Source organism: Leucopleurus acutus (assembly GCF_964270905.1).
Source record: "Leucopleurus acutus genome assembly, chromosome: 1".
Classification (NCBI taxonomy): domain Eukaryota; kingdom Metazoa; phylum Chordata; class Mammalia; order Artiodactyla; family Delphinidae; genus Leucopleurus; species Leucopleurus acutus.
Genome location: NC_139142.1, coordinates 14,270,421 through 14,288,218, shown reverse-complemented (window position 1 = coordinate 14,288,218; position 17,798 = coordinate 14,270,421). Strand labels below are relative to the sequence as shown.

At 44.3% G+C, this 17,798-nt stretch overlaps 1 protein-coding gene and 1 pseudogene across 10 annotated transcripts in view; one reads left to right on the top strand and one right to left on the bottom strand.

Annotated features, from left to right (window-relative positions):
* The window catches only part of FOXN3 (forkhead box N3), a 400,969-nt gene that overhangs the window by 61,978 nt on the left and 321,193 nt on the right, over nt 1-17,798 (bottom strand). The gene's annotated exons all lie outside the window — the stretch shown is intronic.
* LOC309969784 (large ribosomal subunit protein uL6-like) lies at nt 12,167-14,584 on the top strand (annotated as a pseudogene). The gene has a single exon. The product of its transcript is annotated as a large ribosomal subunit protein uL6-like (transcript).

The window sequence follows — 17,798 nt, the reverse complement described above, 5'->3', positions numbered from 1 at the left end:
TGCATATATTAAAATTTAGAAAATGTAAAATCCTTTCTGGTGACAACCAGAGGGTAGGGGATATAGATCTCGGTGAGTGGACAGAAGAATCCGTAATGTTTGCCTTTAATGTAAGGGATGGAGGACAAGTGAAACTTACCTCTTTAAGTTGCGGTCTCATTTACAGAGTGACTGTAAGAAGGGGCTCACCCAGCTGCCAGGGGCATATATATCCAACTGAGTGCTGGCTGATACCCACTGCTCATTAAGAAATCCCAGCAAGCTGAGAAGGCAGCTCCTCCCTCACCACTGCCCTGCCCCTGAAATTCAGTTAGGAAGGTGGTGCTCAAAATTATTTGAGATGGCCTCAGAGAACAATTAACTGTTTTTAAGTGAAGTAAGCATCTTCCCTCCCTTCTTCTTTTTTTTTTTTCATAAATTTATTTATTTATTTATTTATTTATTGGCTGAGTTGGGTCTTTGTTGCTGCGCACGGGCTTTCTCTAGTTGCAGCAAGTGGGGGCTACTCTTCGTTGCGGTGGCTTCTCTTGTTGCGGAGCACGGGCTCTAGAGCGCAGGCTCAGTAGTTGCGGCGCATGGGCTTAGTTGCTCTGCGGCATGTGTGATCTTCCCAGACCAGGGCTCGAACCCATGTCCCCTGCATTGGCAGGTGGATTCTTAACTGCTGCGCCACCAGTGAAGCCCTTTTTCTTCTTCTTCTTTTTTTTTTAAAGATGTAGACAACTGCTTATTTTTTATAACTTGTTATCTGGGGGCAAAAAAAGTTCTGTCGACAATATCTGAACAACGGAATGTGGTCTTATTATTTCTGCAGGGTGGGAAACTATTTGGGCTCAAATTTCTAAAAATGTGCACAGGGAGCCAGATTTGGTTTGCTACTTTCAGTAATTTGAATGATCATCATGGTTCTGACCCAGGCCCACACTCTGAATTCAACCTTTGACCACTGTGCAGATTTCTGCATGAGGAGAGAATGCAGGACTGAGGTGGGAAGGGAAGCTGTGGCGTGTGGTCCTGACGGCCAGCCTCCCTCGGGAAGAGCCCTGGACCGGAGCAGGGTACAGACCATTGACGTTGGTGCCATGGCCAGACCCTCGCTGCCTCCTGGCCCACTGCGAAGGCGGCCGTGAGGACGATGGGCAGGACCTCTCGGGGACATCCAGGCACCGGCAGCTGATGGCTCCCCAAGAGTTTGGGTGGGGCTTGTCTGCCCATCTTTGGAAACCTCTTTGGGGTAAAGGAAGTGCAGACAGCCTGAGGATGTCGCGGTGCTCCCCGAGCAGCTTCCGGGAGCCTCAGATTGCTCAGACTTTCTCTCTCAAAGCTGCTAGAAGGGGGCTTCCTTGGTGGCGCAGTGGTTGAGAGTCCGCCTGCCGATACAGGGGACGCGGGTTCGTGCCCCAGTCCGGGACGATCCCACATGCCGCGGAGCGGCTGGGCCCGTGAGCCATGGCCGCTGAGCCTGCGCGTCGGCTGGGCCCGTGAGCCATGGCCGCTGAGCCTGCGCGTCCGGAGCCTGTGCTCCGCAACGGGAGAGGCCACAGCAGTGAGAGGCCCGCGTACCGCAAAAAAAAAAAAAAAGCTGCCAGAAGTACATGGGAGGTCCCTCCAAGGAGCACCTGATGGGGATTTGCGGTAGTTCTTGCCCTGGACAGTCATGGATGGGAGGGGAGGCACTGCTGGTGAATAGAAGTTTCCAAAGATCCCTGATGTGCGGAAGGTTCTGGAAGGCAGAGGGGAGGGTGTCCTTCTTGGACAATGTGAGTGAGCACTTTTTAACCCAAAGAAGATTTAGAATAAAGTACAAACATGGTTAAGAAAATGAGATCTGTCAAGTTAATTTTTTTTAAAAAAGAAATCAGTGTAGATCTAGTATTTTAAATATTTGCTACAACTAAGAGAACTGGCCCGTAAGAATAACGACCAGCCTTGAAACATCAACTTAAACTGTGGAATTAAATAACCAATTGAGACTTTGATTTTAAATCAAAATCTTACTGAAGTCATATACAGTAGAAGAAAACTTAAAAGCCCGTAGGGTGTAACATACTTATAAGCTTAATTAGATTTATAAGAATTGCTTAAGTGCTCTGGGCGGCTTGTTTGTTGAGTCAGGCAATTGAGTACTTATACATTTAATATGTTCGATTTCCTTTACAAATGTAGTTTAAAATGTTTAAAGGAGTTTAATTAACTAAGTTTGCAAATCAGACCGAGCATTAATAAAAGGTCCCCTTAAAAGTGATTGTTAAAAATTGCTAGAATAAATAAATTGAGATCTTCTGACCACCTCTTAAAAGCCTAATGAAAGGTAAGGTTGCAAATTTTGTAACTTTAATAAAAATTAATTTTAAAAAGGAAATATCAGAGGAATCTTTTTTGCTCAAAATGCTTTGAAACTCCACCCTGCCTAAAATTATTAGGCACCTAAGTTATTATCTTACCTAATTACTGTCCACCTAAAAATTTATCCTTTCTGGTTTTTCAGTCTTCAATACGAATTTGTTGGTGTACCTACTGTGTGTCAGGTATTGTGTTAGGCACAACTGGGTATGTCCCAGCTCTTACAAGCATCTGGTAGGGGAGATTAAGATATGTAAACAAAGTAGAATATGGATACAAATTGTTAGAAAACAGGTGACAAGTGACTAATGAAGGTATAAAATAATACTGGAATTCAGAGAAAGATATTGATGAAGGCATCATAACGGAAGTAATATTTAAACTGAATTTAGTTTGGAATTTTCCCTGAGTCTGTCATTCACATATTGATGCTTCCACTGTCCTGTGAACTTTAAAAGTCTGTTAGAATTATGTGCAGAGTAAAGGTTAATAGGATGTGAGCAAAAGTCCACAGGGTTCTCTTAAAAGGGTTTATTTTGTGACTGTTGTGACATCTTTGCTCAGCATTTTTTCTGTTTTCTCTGTGACCTTGGTTTTCTATTCCCCACCTACCTTACAGGTGAGGTTGCCAGATAACTGACCTCTGGATAAGCATCCTACAACCAGAAATAGGGTTATGACTGACCAATTTTAGACGCAGAATGAGAGCTGTTTTATTTCTAAAATTAAGTCCAAAAGGCAAGGATGCCATTCTAGTGAGAAAATAGTAAACTCCCAAATGAGAGGGTGGAGGGAGAGAGGGGAATCTAATGATCTCTGACCATCGATCCACCAGGGAGACTTTGATTTACTTGCCAGAACAACATGACTATCAGGAAAACTTAAAATTATTCTTCATTAAGTGTTATGGGTTGAATTGTGTCCACTTCCCCCACCCTCACCCACCCAATTAATTAGCGTGTTGAAGTCCTACCCAGCATCTCAGAACATAATCTTATTTGGAAACAGGGTCATCACAGATAGAATTAGTTAAGATGAGGTCATACTAGAGTAGGTTGGGCCCTTAATACAATATGACTGGTGTCCTTATAAAAAAGGGAAACATGGACGCCGACACAACAGAAGCACAGGGGAAATGCCATGTGAAAAGGGGAGTGATGCCCCCGAAGTAAAGGAAGTACCAGAAGCTAGGAGGGAGGCCTGGAGCACATCCTTCCCCAGCGCCTTCAGAGGGAGCACGGCCCTGCTGACACCCTGATCTCAGACTTCCGGCCGCAGAACCGTGTGAGCGTAAGCGGCTGCTCTTTAAGCCACCTGGTTTGTGGTACTTTTGCTACAGCAGCCCGAGGAAACGAATACACTAAGAAAACAGAGCTAGAAGGAAGAGCAACTCTGGGAATTTCCCATTAAGTTCTACCACAGACCAACTCACATTCAATTTTGAACATTTTTATTCACGCTGAATTAGACTCGAAATAAACCAAGAATCATCTCAGTCAACATGCAGCTACCCCCTCAGCACCCAGGAATGAGGAGTCTGAAGTTATTTCGGGGTCTGGCTGCCTCTCATTTGTCCAAACCATGATCTTTTTGTCTCAAAAAATAGAGCAAGCGTGGCCACGATGTTGACATAGGCCGTAATACATGTTTGCTGTGGGTCTTCTCCCACACAGCCTAGAATCAGCTCTTTTCTCTCATTTAATACTCCCTTCACGGCGCTGACTCCGTCTAGATAAAATAAGACTGATCAATTTTTCCCCATTCAGTCATGTCGGGTTTCTTCCCACGGATATGATGCGACTCCTCAGTGAACTAACGACGTGTTTGTAGGATGTCAACTGTGTCTTTTTTCAACGATTCCAGAGCAGAGGTTCTTTTGAGTTTTCAGGAGGTGATTATGTCAGACAAAGACCAAGGAGACCCCCGGTGGGTCATGATCTTGTATAATCTCCTTCCCTTTGAGTACAGATGGAAGGTGTTACTTGCTTCTAGTGATAGAATATGGCAAAGTGATGGGTAGTCACTTCCTGGGTCACGTTACATCAGGTAGGACTGTGCCGCAGCAGACCCGAATGAGAGATTCTCTTGCTGGCCTTGAAGCAGCTGCCTGATTGTGAGAGTCTGGGAGGGGGCCACATGGCAGGGACTATGTGGGTATCTACCCCTGCCTGAGAGCCAGCAAGAAAAGGGGACCTCCACCCTGCAACCACAAGGATCTGAATTCTGAATTCAGAATTCTTGAAGGAGGACTCAACTCCAGAAAGGACCACAGCCCTAAGACACTTGTTTGCTGCCTGGTGAGACCCTGGGCAGAGGACTTAGTTAAGTTGGGCCTGGATTCCTGACCCAGGGCAACTGTGAGATTACAAGTATGTGCTATTTGAAGATGCTGATGTGGTGACCACGTCCTTTGAGGGTCTGATGAAAAAGAAGGATTCTTTAATTAGAAAAGCTCAGGAAGGCACATGTTTTGAACACAATTGCAGGAATTTGTCTAGACCCCCTAAACCTCATCGATGAGCCCCAAGATGTTCTTGATCGCACAGTTATGAACCTATCTTTCTGTCTGATCAATACTATTTACTGCAAAACGTGGTAACGTCTGAGAAAATAACAAGGTCACAGTACGTAAGGATCACCTGTTCGTCTATTTCTACAGTTTAAAACGTGAATTTAAATAACCTGTGTCTCACTGTTAATCTGTAAGACAGAGCTATTCTTTTAATATCATCTTCAACTTGTTGGAGAGATAGAAAAGCACAGATTTGAAGAGAGAAGGCAATTTCTTATTTTACCAGGAAAAAAATCTTCATTCCTGCCTCTTCTAGCTTAAATAATAGGAACCAAAAAATCAACCAACCAACCAACCAGCAGACAAAAAACCTCGCAAACAAACAAACTCAGAAGCATGGCTTGCGGGAAGAAGGACATGTTTTTAAGTGTTTAAAAAAAGGACACTTTTTAGGAAGACAGGCTCAGTTCATTTCCCCGCAGAAGAGTACTTGGAGTAGAAAGAGTATTGGAAAGAAAACAAACAGAAATTTAAAAATCTGGGTTTAAGTCTTGTTCTACTTGCCTGCGTGCTGTGTGCCTGGGAAGAAGTTACTTTATTTCTCCGAGCCTGGGTTTTCTCCACCCTAACATGGGTTGTTTTGAGAACGAGGTGAAGTAACGGTCATAACGTGCCAGGCCTTCTCATACGCAAGCAAAACAACCACCATGGGCCTAACAGAGGGAAATCCTTCAGCTGCCCTGAAGAGGGGAGGGCAGTCCCGACCTATGATGGATGTTCAATGTTAATGATCTCATCCTCCTGCACTGATGTCTATGAGAAGAGAGGTTAAGTGTGGTTGCCCCGGGGAAAGATAAGGGGGAACTTCCCCACGACAATACTCATCTCTTGAATCCAGAGCAAAAGCAAAAACAATTCACCTCTTCAGAAGACTTTGTCAGACAAAAGAAGTAAAGAAACAAATATAACCTCAAACCAACAGAAACCCTACAGCACCAGAGCATGTATTAAGTCCTTGTGACTTTCAGCTCTGGGAATAAATAGGCTGTATTCGCTACTGACCCCTCACTAGCAGGAAATAAACTTGCAATGGCTTATCCTCAGTAGGCATGAGGTCTCCCTGGCCCACCTCTGCCAATGATGGGATGGAGGACCGTGGGCAGGGCTGGGAACAGGCAGGGGATGCAAAGGGTTGTCCCTCCGTGTGACACTCTCTGAGGTCAATGAGAGATGAAAGGAGGGACGGGTGACATTCAAAAGAGTGAACAACGGCTATACCACAGACACCAACTAAACAGACAGACATCAAGGGGAACTGAACTGGCCCTCCTGGTGCAGACGGGAGGGATCAGCTCAGGAAGGCCAAGGGCCTTGGCTTTGCGGCCTGGAGTCTAACCAAAGTAGCTATTGGCTTGATCAGCCTCTCATGCCTAGAAGTTCTGCAGGGAAAGAGAAAGTACACCACCACGATCAATGGTCTTTGGACAAAGGTAAGGCCGCTACTGCCATGAAATCACTAGGTGATTTGGGTCTGCTCAAATAGAATGCTTTTCCTGTATGGTACCTCTGCTGCCCTAGGTAACCAAGGAGGAAGGTGTATCACACCACATGGTTTGCTCATATGTCTGTGTACCCCTAATCTCCCCTAAGAGACTGTGAACCTCTCCAGGGCAGGGATAATGCCCCTTGCATTTCTATATCCCAGGCATCCAACACAGTGCCAGGCACAGAGCACTCAGAAATGTCTGCTGAATGGATAACCCCTTACCCCGTTCCGTTTCTTTCTCCACTGGCTTCTCACCCACGAACTTCCTCTGTGAAACTGATTTCCAGTGCCAGCATTACTAGCTGCGTGACCTTGGGCAAGTCACTTCACCTCTCTGTGGGTCATTTCCCCCGACCATGGGGTTGCAAATAGTATCTACTTCATAGAGTATTTGGGATTAAATATATTACATCCATGCCTGGCACAAAATAAGCACTATTGGAGTGTTACTTACTGTTGTTATTTTGATGACCACTTCTTTTTTATTTATTAGATGTTTTTGTTTCTCATCTGTTTCCCTCACGAGGCTCCACGAGGCAGGGATTTGTGTCTGCTTTCTTCACTGATGAATCCCAAACACCAAGAACTGTTCCAGGCCCCCAATAAATATTTATCAAATGAATAGATGAACTTAAGTTCTTAGATCGTAATGGCCACATCTTCCCCTATGTTAAATTGTATAAACATCCTTACAATGTTCTGCCTTGTCTCCCAATGTAGATGAAAGTTCTCTACTTTTTGTTGAAAATAATAGCTTCCATTTATAAAGTACTTTCACATCTATTTTCTCATTTGAGCCTCCCAACAACCCTGTAATAAATTCCCATGGTGTCTACTGGAGTAGGACGTGCCCAGCAACTCTGCAGAAGTAACAGGACTGGAGGTTGATGGTAATGACGGTAACGTCCCACCTCATCTCACCTGTGAAAGGCCATTTATTACCTGATGAGGAGGAGCAAGGCTGCCTCATATTTTTGCACTGATTTACTTTGGGGTGATTTTACTGTTGTTGTTATTCTACTGAACAAAAAAGACTACTTGTTTTTATTTGCCATCTTCCCAACGGCTATTTTACAATATATATATTTTCTTTCCAGTTAAAAAAATAGTACATGTTCATTGTAGAAAATTTGATTTAAAGAAAAGGGTTGGGAATTCCCTGGTGGTTCAGTGGTTAGGACTCTGCGCTTTCACTGCAGGGGGCGTGGGTTCGATCCCTGGTCGGGGAACTAAGATCCTGCATACTGTGTGGCACAGCCAAAAAAAAATGAAAGAAGGGTATGAAGAAGAAAACTGAAACTACCCACAACCCAGTTTGATGTTAGTACTTGCTTCTTAGCAAAATATTACTGTTTTATAGAAAGATGTTAGCGTGGCTTCTTGGCCACAGTGAATTCTGGGAGTCAAGAGCAGTCAGGCCTGGGGAGGGGGTGGCAGGGAGGCGGCAGGAGCTAAGAAGCCTGAGAGGGAGGGTGGCTGAGGACGAAAAGGAGTAGAGTGGGTCCAGGTCCAAGTGGTGGGGAAGGGGCAAAGCTGGGGGTCGGATCTGATCTGCTGGCAGCGTGGAAGGTGTGTCCTTCACGGTTCACGGTTCCGACGACTAGAGTCTTGTTAGAGCAGGATGTGAGCACCACTCCCTGAGGACCAAGAGCTCTTGAGAAGGTCCCAGCCAGACAGTCAGGGTGCTGGGGCCCTGGAAGGGGCAGACACAGAACCCTCGCATCTGGAGTCAGACGTACGTGAAGTAATAGCATGGCTGCCCTATGTGGTACTGTTTTCTGCTCCGTGCCGCCTACTTAGGGGTGCCTCTGAGCTGGCGCATGGGACAGATGTGCTTGTTCTACAATCTTCCCAGGCTGGGTAGGTGGGAGTAGGGGGACAGTGGTGTAATTGATTTCTAGGTCTGCTCAAATCAATTGGCTGGGGGCCGCAAATTATTGGCTACTAAATTTATATTTGAAATAACTGGGAGGAGGCCAAGATAGAAGCAGGTGATAGCAGTCACTTCAGAGATAGGTGAGCTCAGTGTTGCAGGAAAGTGTGAACCGAAGTCTCAAGAATCCTACCTGCCCTTAGGTTGTCACGTCTCCTAATTGTATCTGGGCCGGGTCTGGTAAAAGTCACAGGGGCCACTCACGGCAGCCACAAAAAGTCCCTACCGTATTGTATGTTTCCATATCTAGGCTGGCTTCTAGTTTCTGACCAGCTAGAGACATGGGCTGAGACCAGAAGGTTCGTATAAGCCAGAATCTGAAAGTCAGTTCTTTTAAACTGCTCATCTGTAGGATGATATGTCTGAAACTCATTTTATATTTTTCATACACAAACTGTTCACATACACATAGTTCATCCTGTATATAGTATTACTGACAACCAATAGATCCCATGTGCTTTAATCAGTAACATTACTGCCTCCGCTATTACAGGAAACTATGAACTGTTGTGATCTTCTATCCTTGTTTCAATCGATATAAACCAGGGCAAGAAAAAACAGGACCCCAAATTATATAACCGGGAAGGATTATATAACAAAGGTCCTGATGCAACTTTAACTGTATCTGTGCCAACCAGGGCTGAAAGACCACATCTTTTCAGAAGTAACGTGAGCCGCCAAGAGTTGTGCAAACCACCTTTCGATATTGGTTTAACAAATCCCACTTGCTCACTATCAACAAAAGCCTCTGCTCTTCTAACCTTGTTTTTCCACAGCACTGGATGAAGCAACCCTATTTCAGGGTGACAGTTTGTTAAAGTGACAGCGCACCAGCACTTAGAATGCGTACACGAAGATGGAAGATGAGAGTGTCAATTTCTCTGAGAGGTTGGTCTCCAGCTCCCGGCAATGATTATGTCATAAGGGCTGCTAAAGCCACTTCTGGATTTCAAAATGGCAGGACGCTGATCACTGGTGACGGGAAGCATTTGCACGGGGAGACTTTTGAAAGCCACACGGCATTTCTTTGTTGGAGGAACCCAAGAAACAATCATAGTAACAACAAAAAATAACAATAACAAACTCCCCTCCCTTTCAAAGTGTGCTGTCAAGCAAAATGATTCCTCCCCGTGTCTCCTTTACGTCTTCCTGATAGAAATTACATTCCAGGGCACCCAACACAAAGGACACTCATGCAAGCAATGTGCCTTGTAAGTGACATTCCTCGGAACCTTTAGGAGAGAGATTGATTTAAAGCTACCATGATGGCGTGTGTGCATTGCTACTGCCATAATGAATCTACCTGGCATCCTGCACTCGAGATTTAAACCAAGCCTGGAAAGATGAAATCCATGGAAACAACATTAGTGGCTCTACTCCACCCTGCAGAGGGACAGGAAACTCAGAATGACGCTGAAAGTGCAACTTGTGGTGTCTGAGGTCATATAACGGTTGCTGATTTTATAAATTCTACCCTCTGCAACACGTGGGTCGGACGGTCAGTGAATGAACCTGTGAGCTGGAACTTCCCATCCACTTGAGGCTGGGGTGGATTTTATTTTTCAATGACACAGAGTAAAACTAAATACCCTTGGGTCTTTTATTTTAAAGATGCATAAACTTATTCTTTCAAATCCCTTTCCTGAAGGTCAACATGTTCCCCCTTTTTTGCTTTTTCTTTTTTAAAGTACCTCTTCTTTCTTCCCCCCACCAGCCCCAGTAAGTAAAGAAGAGTCTAAAGGCATAAGTTAAAATTCTGTGACCCCCCAAAAACTTTCCGAAGTCAGAACCACAGACTTTAGAGTCCCTGCAGAAATCTTAGAAGTCTGGATGTGAGATTTAAGATCTGAATTCAAGTCCTTACTCTGTTACTAGCAGAGTGGCTCTTGGATGGGTCACGTGATACTTCTTTCCAGGGAGAGGCAGAGGAAGAGTTGGTATAAATGAGCTCTGAAGTCTTTTGCCCTAGAAGCCTTTAATTCTCAACTACTCCAATTTTCTAATGGGAACCACGTCACAGTGCCTGCTCACTCCACCCTCTGTCACCAGCTCACTGTCCTCCATGGAGATCCCAGAGACCTCAGCCTAAAGACCAGAAAACCGAGGAGCCCCTCTGATGATCAAATTCCCCCTGCAAAGACCACCTATTAGCCACCCATGTGACCTCAACAGGCACAACTGAACCTCCCTGACAGATTGTAGAATCCAAGTCGAATTCCACGAGTAGAGGGCCGGGTATAAACTAGGCATGTTAGTTCCTAGGGCTGCCATAACAAAGAACCACAAACTGGGTAGCTTAAAACAACGAGGTCCAAAATCAAGGTGCTGGCAGGGCCATGTTCCCTCTGAAACTCGTAGGAGAGAACGCTTCCTTGCCTCTTCCAGTGCTGGTCACCCATCCTGGCACCCCTTGTCTTGCAGCTCCAATCTCTGCTTCCATCATCTCGTGGAGTTCTTCCCGTGTGTGTCTGTGTCTAAATTTCCCTCTTCTAATACGGGCGCCAATCACAGTGGATCAGGGCCCACCCTAGTGACCTCATCTTGATTACAAGACATAAACAGATTCCATCTGCAAAGACCCTATTTCCAAATAAGGTCACACTCCCAGGTACTGAAGGGTGGGTTAGGACTTCCAACATATCTTGGGGTGGGTGCAATTCAACCCCTAACGCTAGGTAGGTAAGCACACTTTGAAGTCTTAACTCAAGTGCACAAATGAATGAGGGGATGACAAAAGCCCACTTTAGGTGAAGTGGAAGGAAAAACATAAGTGGAAAGACATTACGGTTCTAACGGTCATATGGGGAAAAGATGTTTATTTTCAATGGTTGGGCAGGTGAGCGCTGGAGAGGAAAGTGCTGTTCTCTCTTCAGTCCAGCCCTGCGTGCTCTGTGCTATGTTCCCTGGACGCGCCTATGCTCTCACCTCTTGGCCCACCCATTGCCAGCAGTGCCCCCCAACCCCAGCTGCTGAAATCCTCCTAACTCTTGAAGCACCAGCTCAAATTTCACCAGCAGAAAGCCAGGGTACCTGCCTCTGACCTTTGAAGGCATTTTGTCTGCTCCTTGGTGACCCCTGAACTACGGTCACTTGTACCCTCTCTGCCTACCACTCCTTGAGAGCAGGGATCATTTCTTACTCAATCACTGCACTCACAGGAGGTGCATGCAAATATAGGCTAAAGTAAACCAGCAGGAAGATAAGAGGAGAATGGAAAATATCTGCTGTTTTGAAAACTTCACCATGGAGAGGGACCTTTGAAACCAGGGGCTGTTAGAACTCCGTGGCTTATTGATTCCCCCACTGAATCTCTGTGACCTCTGCTACCGTGCCATATTTCTTGGAAATCATAAGAAAGGCAGAAAAATAAGCCAACCAATGAAAGCAAAGAATGGGCGCTCTTTTGATGCAGACGAGATTCTCGCTGACCCTCTGAGAACTCATCTCCTTGACCAGTCATCATCTGTCTACAACAGAAGAAAAGTCCCCCTTGGCCTAAGTTTCAGGCTCCCCAACACACAATTATGTGGCAAATAACTGTTGATAGGCAACTGAGAGCATGCGGCAGTGCTTACAGCACCTTTTTGTAAATATCTGGTATTACCAGCAGCTTGAAGAAAATGCAATTTTATTTTTTATAAATATTTATTTATTTGGTTGCAACAGGTCTTAATTGCGGCACACGAACTCTTAGTTGCGGCATGCATGTGGGATCTAGTTCCCTGACCGGGGATCAAACCCAGGCCCCCTGCATTGGGAGCGTGGAGTCTTAATCACTGCACCACCAGGGAAGTCCCGGAAATGCAATTTAAGTGTCCCTGCAATTTATAGTGTCCCTGACGCTTTGATGACCGTAACAGGTCTTTCTTCTGCTGGGAAGTACAGGAGTGATACTGAAGACCTGATATGTTTACACCTTTTTGCTCAGCCTAAATCTCTTTGTTCAGCTTCTTTTAGAATCAGGCAAGTCAAACCAGTAACTTGGTCAAACATTTTTATTCATCAAGACCTGAATTCATCAAGACCTGAATTTTCTTTTCTTCTGGTAGTAAATTATACAGCTGCTTAAAAGTATACCTAAAAATTGACCATCTGAAGGGACTTCTGCTTCCAGGAAATGGAATAGACATACTTTTCCCTATTCTTCCCACCAAACACAACAAAAAATGATGGACATTAAATATAAGACAAACACAAGAAGATTCTGAAAGGTAGAGAGAAGAAAGCAGACCAACTAAGGACCGTATAAAAAAGGCAAGGTACAGACTAAATTAACAAAATATTAATAAATATAATTCAGGAATATTTAAATAGAATTATATACTGTGACTAAGTGGGGTTTATTCCAGGGATGGAAGACTGGTTCAGTATTCAAAAATCAATCAAAGTAATCTACCATGTCAACAGGCTATAGAAGAAAAATCATATGAACTGATGTAGAAAAGGCATATGAAAAATGCATCTAATCATGATAAAAATGCCCAGCAAACTAGGAATAGAAGGGGTCTCACCCAACTTGTCAAGGAACATCTGTTAAAAAACCCTACAGCTAACATTATGCTTAATAAGGAAAGACTGAATGCTTTCCTCCCTATGACTGAGAACAAGGTGAAGATGTCTGCTCTCACCACTCTTATTTAACACAGTGTTGGAAGTTCTAACCAGTGAAATAAGGCAAGAAAGTGAAATAAAGGCATCAAAAGGGAAGAGATAAAACTGTCTTTATTTGCAGACTGTCTACATAGAACTTCCTACGGAATATACAAAAAAACCTCCTAGAACTAAAATGTACATTCAGCAAGGTCTCAGAATATAAGATAAGCATACAAAATGAACTATAGTCCTAGATGCTAGCAATAAATGAATGGATACCAAAAATTTAAAAATAATATCATTTACAACTGTTCAAGAAAAATGAAATACTTGGGTGTAAATATAACATGTATAGGACTTATATGTTGAAAACTACAAAAATGCTCATAGAAGAAATCAAAGAAGATCTAAACAAACAGAGAGGTATACCATGTTCATGGATTAGAAGACTCAACATAGTAAAGATGTCATTTGTCCTCAAACTGATACACAGGCTTAATGCAATTCCTATCAAAACTCCAGCAAGATTCTTTTGTAGATACAGATGAGATTATATATATTATACTATAGTTTTGCAAGATGTTACCATTGGGAGAAACAGAATTTCTCTGAATTACAATTGTTTTACAGCTCCATATGAATCTACAATTATCTCACAAGGTTTGTTAAAAATAAAAACTGTTCTTTGCTGCATCTACTATGAGAATGAAGACCATTCTCAGCAATCAGACTGCAGATATTCCAGAAAATTCTGACATCACACAATTACTGTGTGAAGGGCCACACAATTACTGTGAAGGGAACCAGAAAAGCCTTTTGGAGGGACTTCAATCATATCAATGTAGAACTCAGTTTCCTTGGAAAGAAAAGAAAGAGGCTCCAGGTTGACAAATGGCGGGGATACAGAAAGAAAGTGGCCACTTTTTGACTATCTGTATCATGAACAGAACATGATCAAGGGTGTTATGTTGGGTTTCCATTACAAATGAGGTCTGTATATGCTCATCTCCCCATCAATGTTGTTATTCAGAACAGGTCTCTTGTTGAAATCTGAAATTTCTTGGGCAAAAAATAGATGCTCTGGGTTCAGGTGAGGCCAGACATCGCTTGTTCAGTACCTCAAGCCCAGAAAGGTGAGTTAATTCTCAAAGAAAATGACATTGAAACTGCATCAAATTCAGCTGCTTTGATTCAGCAAGCCACAACAGTTGAAAACAAGAATATTAGAAAAATTTTAGATGGTATCTACATCTCTGCAGAAGGACCAGTTCGGCAGGTGATGAATAAGATTTAAGTTATCCAGCTACAGAAACAACAAGATGCCAGATGATTCCTAAGACCTCTCTGTGATATTTTAAAGAGTCACTAAAAGCCCTGTATTGATTTGGGGGAAGACAAACAAAACCAAAAAACCCCAAAGGAACAAACTGTGACCACCCCTCCCCTTAATGTCTTCTTCTCATACTGAGAACTAGTGAAGTGCAAAAAACGACTAATAGAGTAGGATACCTTGATCACTCTATTCCTTTATCCCATTTATAATTCTTTGTAGCACTCACAACTGTACAACATTATACTATATCACATTTGGTTACCTGTCCATCTGTCTGTCCTATTTGTCCGTCTTGCTTCCCCCAGTGAAATGGAAGCTCCATGTGGGCAGGACCTCTGTCTTGTTCACACTACCACATTCTATAAGTACTAAAAGAAAGTTGCTGAATGACTATGGGGAACTCAAGTCATATGCCTTTTTTTTTTTTTTTTTTTTTTTTGCGGTACGCGGGCCTCTCACTGTCGTGGCCTCTCCCGTTGCGGAGCACAGGCTCCGGACGCGCAGTCTCAGCGGCCATGGCTCACGGGCCCAGCCGCTGCGCAGCATGTGGGATCTTCCCGGACCAGGGCACGAACCCTGTCCCCTGCATCGGCAGGCGGACTCTCAACCACTGCGCCACAAGGGAAGTCCCATATGCCTTTTTTAGATAGAGCATTTCCAACTGCCTAACTTCCCCCAGATCCCTTCTCCTGTAAGCACCTGCTCTTCAGCATTACCCACCAGCAGGACCATCTCTTAAATCAGTTTCACTGAACCTTCAGTCTTCAGCTCCACTCTAGACCCTTCCCAAGTCCCCACCTTCTGTACTCATAGCACCAGAACAGCCCAGTCTTGGGAATCATTTCCAGGGGTCAGTTTCAATCTAGGGTGCTGGAACTTCCTGTGAGGCTTTAGGCAGTATCAACGGTCACTCTGTTTACCTGGTCCATACAGCAAGAACATGCCCCCTAATCCCAGACCTGTTTCTTGATTGGATCGATTGGATGTACCTCTAATTTAATTTGCACCCAGATCCTGGGGATGTCTGGAACTAATCTGATGATCTTTAAACTATTATGTTTTCCATGTATGTCTCAGCTGCCAATATCATATCGGGGGACTTTAATGTGAAATAATAACTTTAATCGCCAGTGGCTTCTACCTTCTTACCATATTCCTCATTATTACAGTGCTGGGAACAGACAAGTGTTTGGCAGCCTAGGGGACACACAGCCATTGCCGCCAGCCAGACAGTGGCTTTAGGGGTCAGCTGGGCAGTCCTGTTACACAGAGAACTACAGAATATTTTATTTTGTCTGTTCTATTCAGAGAATATATCCCAAGCACCTAGTGTGCAGTGGGTGCTCAATAAGTGGCTGTGGATTGAATGAATACACCAAAATCTTGGGAATCTCTAAGTTAAGAGTACAGCGGCATTCTTTTTTTTTTTTTTTTTTTTTTTAAGAGACGGGGCCTCGCTATGTTGCCCAGGCTGGAGTGCAGTGGCTATTCACAGGCGCGATCCCACTACTGATCAGCACGGGAGTTTTGACCTGCTCCGTTTCCGACCTGGGCCGGTTCACCCCTCCTTAGGCAACCTGGTGGTCCCCCGCTCCCGGGAGGTCACCATATTGATGCCGAACTTAGTGCGGACACCCGATCGGCATAGTGCACTACAGCCCAGAACTCCTGGGCTCAAGCGATCCTCCTGCCTCAGCCTCCCGAGCAGCTGGGACTACAGGCACGCGCCACCGCGCCCGGCTACAGTGGCATTTCTTAGCTTAAAACCTGATAATGAACATCAGTAACATGGCATTTACTGAACTACATCTAGAATGTGAGTGAAACGTATCAATTTCTAAATGGTTTGGGGGGAGGGAATTATAAATTAAAATTCTTGCTATTGGAAGAGTTCTAGCTTACTACCCTTGCTGCCATGGAAATGACAAATAGACAACATAATTACAGACTGCCAGTAATTAACATACACCCAGCTAGAGCAAACATGAAAATTTAAAATGAACAATTATATACTAAAAAAGAGACTGCGAATGATCCACTGGGGGAAAAGGCAGAAATCTATGAATGAGATGGTGTTAAACAGTCAGATGTGGGCTTCCCTGGTGGTGCAGTGGTTGAGAGTCTGCCTGCCAATGCAGGGGACACGGGTTCAAGCCCTGGTCTGGGGGGATCCCACATGCCACGGAGCAACTGGGCCCGTGAGCCACAGCTACTGAGCCTGCGTGTCTGGAGCCTGTGCCCCGCAGCAAGAGAGGCCACGGCAGTGAGAGGCCCGCACACTGCGATGAAGAGTGACCCCCACTCGCCGCAACTGGAGAAGGCCCTCGCACAGAAACAAAGACCCAACACAGCCAAATTAATTAATTAATTAATTAAAAAAAAAAAAGAACAGTTAAAAAAAAAAAGAAATAGTCATAAAAAAAAAAAAAGTCAGATGTAATTCATTCTACTTTCCTCCTCCCTAAGAGCTTTTCCAGCCAGGCGCAGTGACTTTTTCCTGTCAAACCAGTGGAACCAGAGCGCTGAACTGGTATCTCCAAGCAGGCAATTTTCCTAGTTGTAAATAACCAGCAGCTTTGTGGGAATCAATTAGGAGGCTCCCATTTCTTCTCGATGAGTCTTATTTCACTCTATCCATCTTCCTTCGTTAATTTCTTAAGTTGGGTTTAAGGATGCAGAGAGAAAGATTATTTGTTTTGATCTCTCAGACTTCTTGGGGGAGGCAAGGGGAGGAGCAGAGTTTTCAGATCTTTCTCACTAAGAATTCAAGTAGAATACTTTCAAATCACTCTCCCTTTTCAAGGCCCGAAAACTGGATGGGCATTGAAACTACACGGGCATTATGTACTATGTCTAGCAACAGAGGCTTAAAGCCTCTGTAAGAAAGAAAAGCCTCTGTAAGAAAATGATGGTCACAAGACAAATGAAATCAATGTAGGTGCAAATAAACTTTTATTGCAAAGACGCAGATGGTCTGCAAAAGTCACAATCTCATATAACATGGTCATCTCGTGAATCAATTGTTTAGCCCATGGCCCTACTGTCACTCGTTGGGTTTATGGTGATGGCAATAATAGTCCTGATCAGAACAATGACACTAATACTAGAAGCTGTCAATTACTGAAAACCTGTCATGTGCTCGATACTTTACTCTGTTCTTTCTGTTGCTCAGAACAGCCTGGCAACATCAGTATTATTATTCCCATATTACAGACGAGGAAACTGTGGTCCAGAGAGGTTTGCATGGCTTGCAAATTCTGGAGCCAAGAAGATTTGAACCCAGGTCAATGTCTAGAGAACTAGTTGATCCCAAAGATAATCTCGTCCCACGATGCCATGTTCTCTCTTTTGTTCAACCAGCAAAAACTGGTCAAGCCCCACTACTGGGCACGTATTCCCCCTACTAAGTCTGAGGCTTGTTGAGGAACTCGGCATGACCTCACCTCAACAACAATGGGGAGGAAGAAAGGGATCAGGTAAACGAAGTCGGCCTCCGCAGCTGACGCGGGGCCTTTTCCCAGGTACCCGGGCTTCTCAG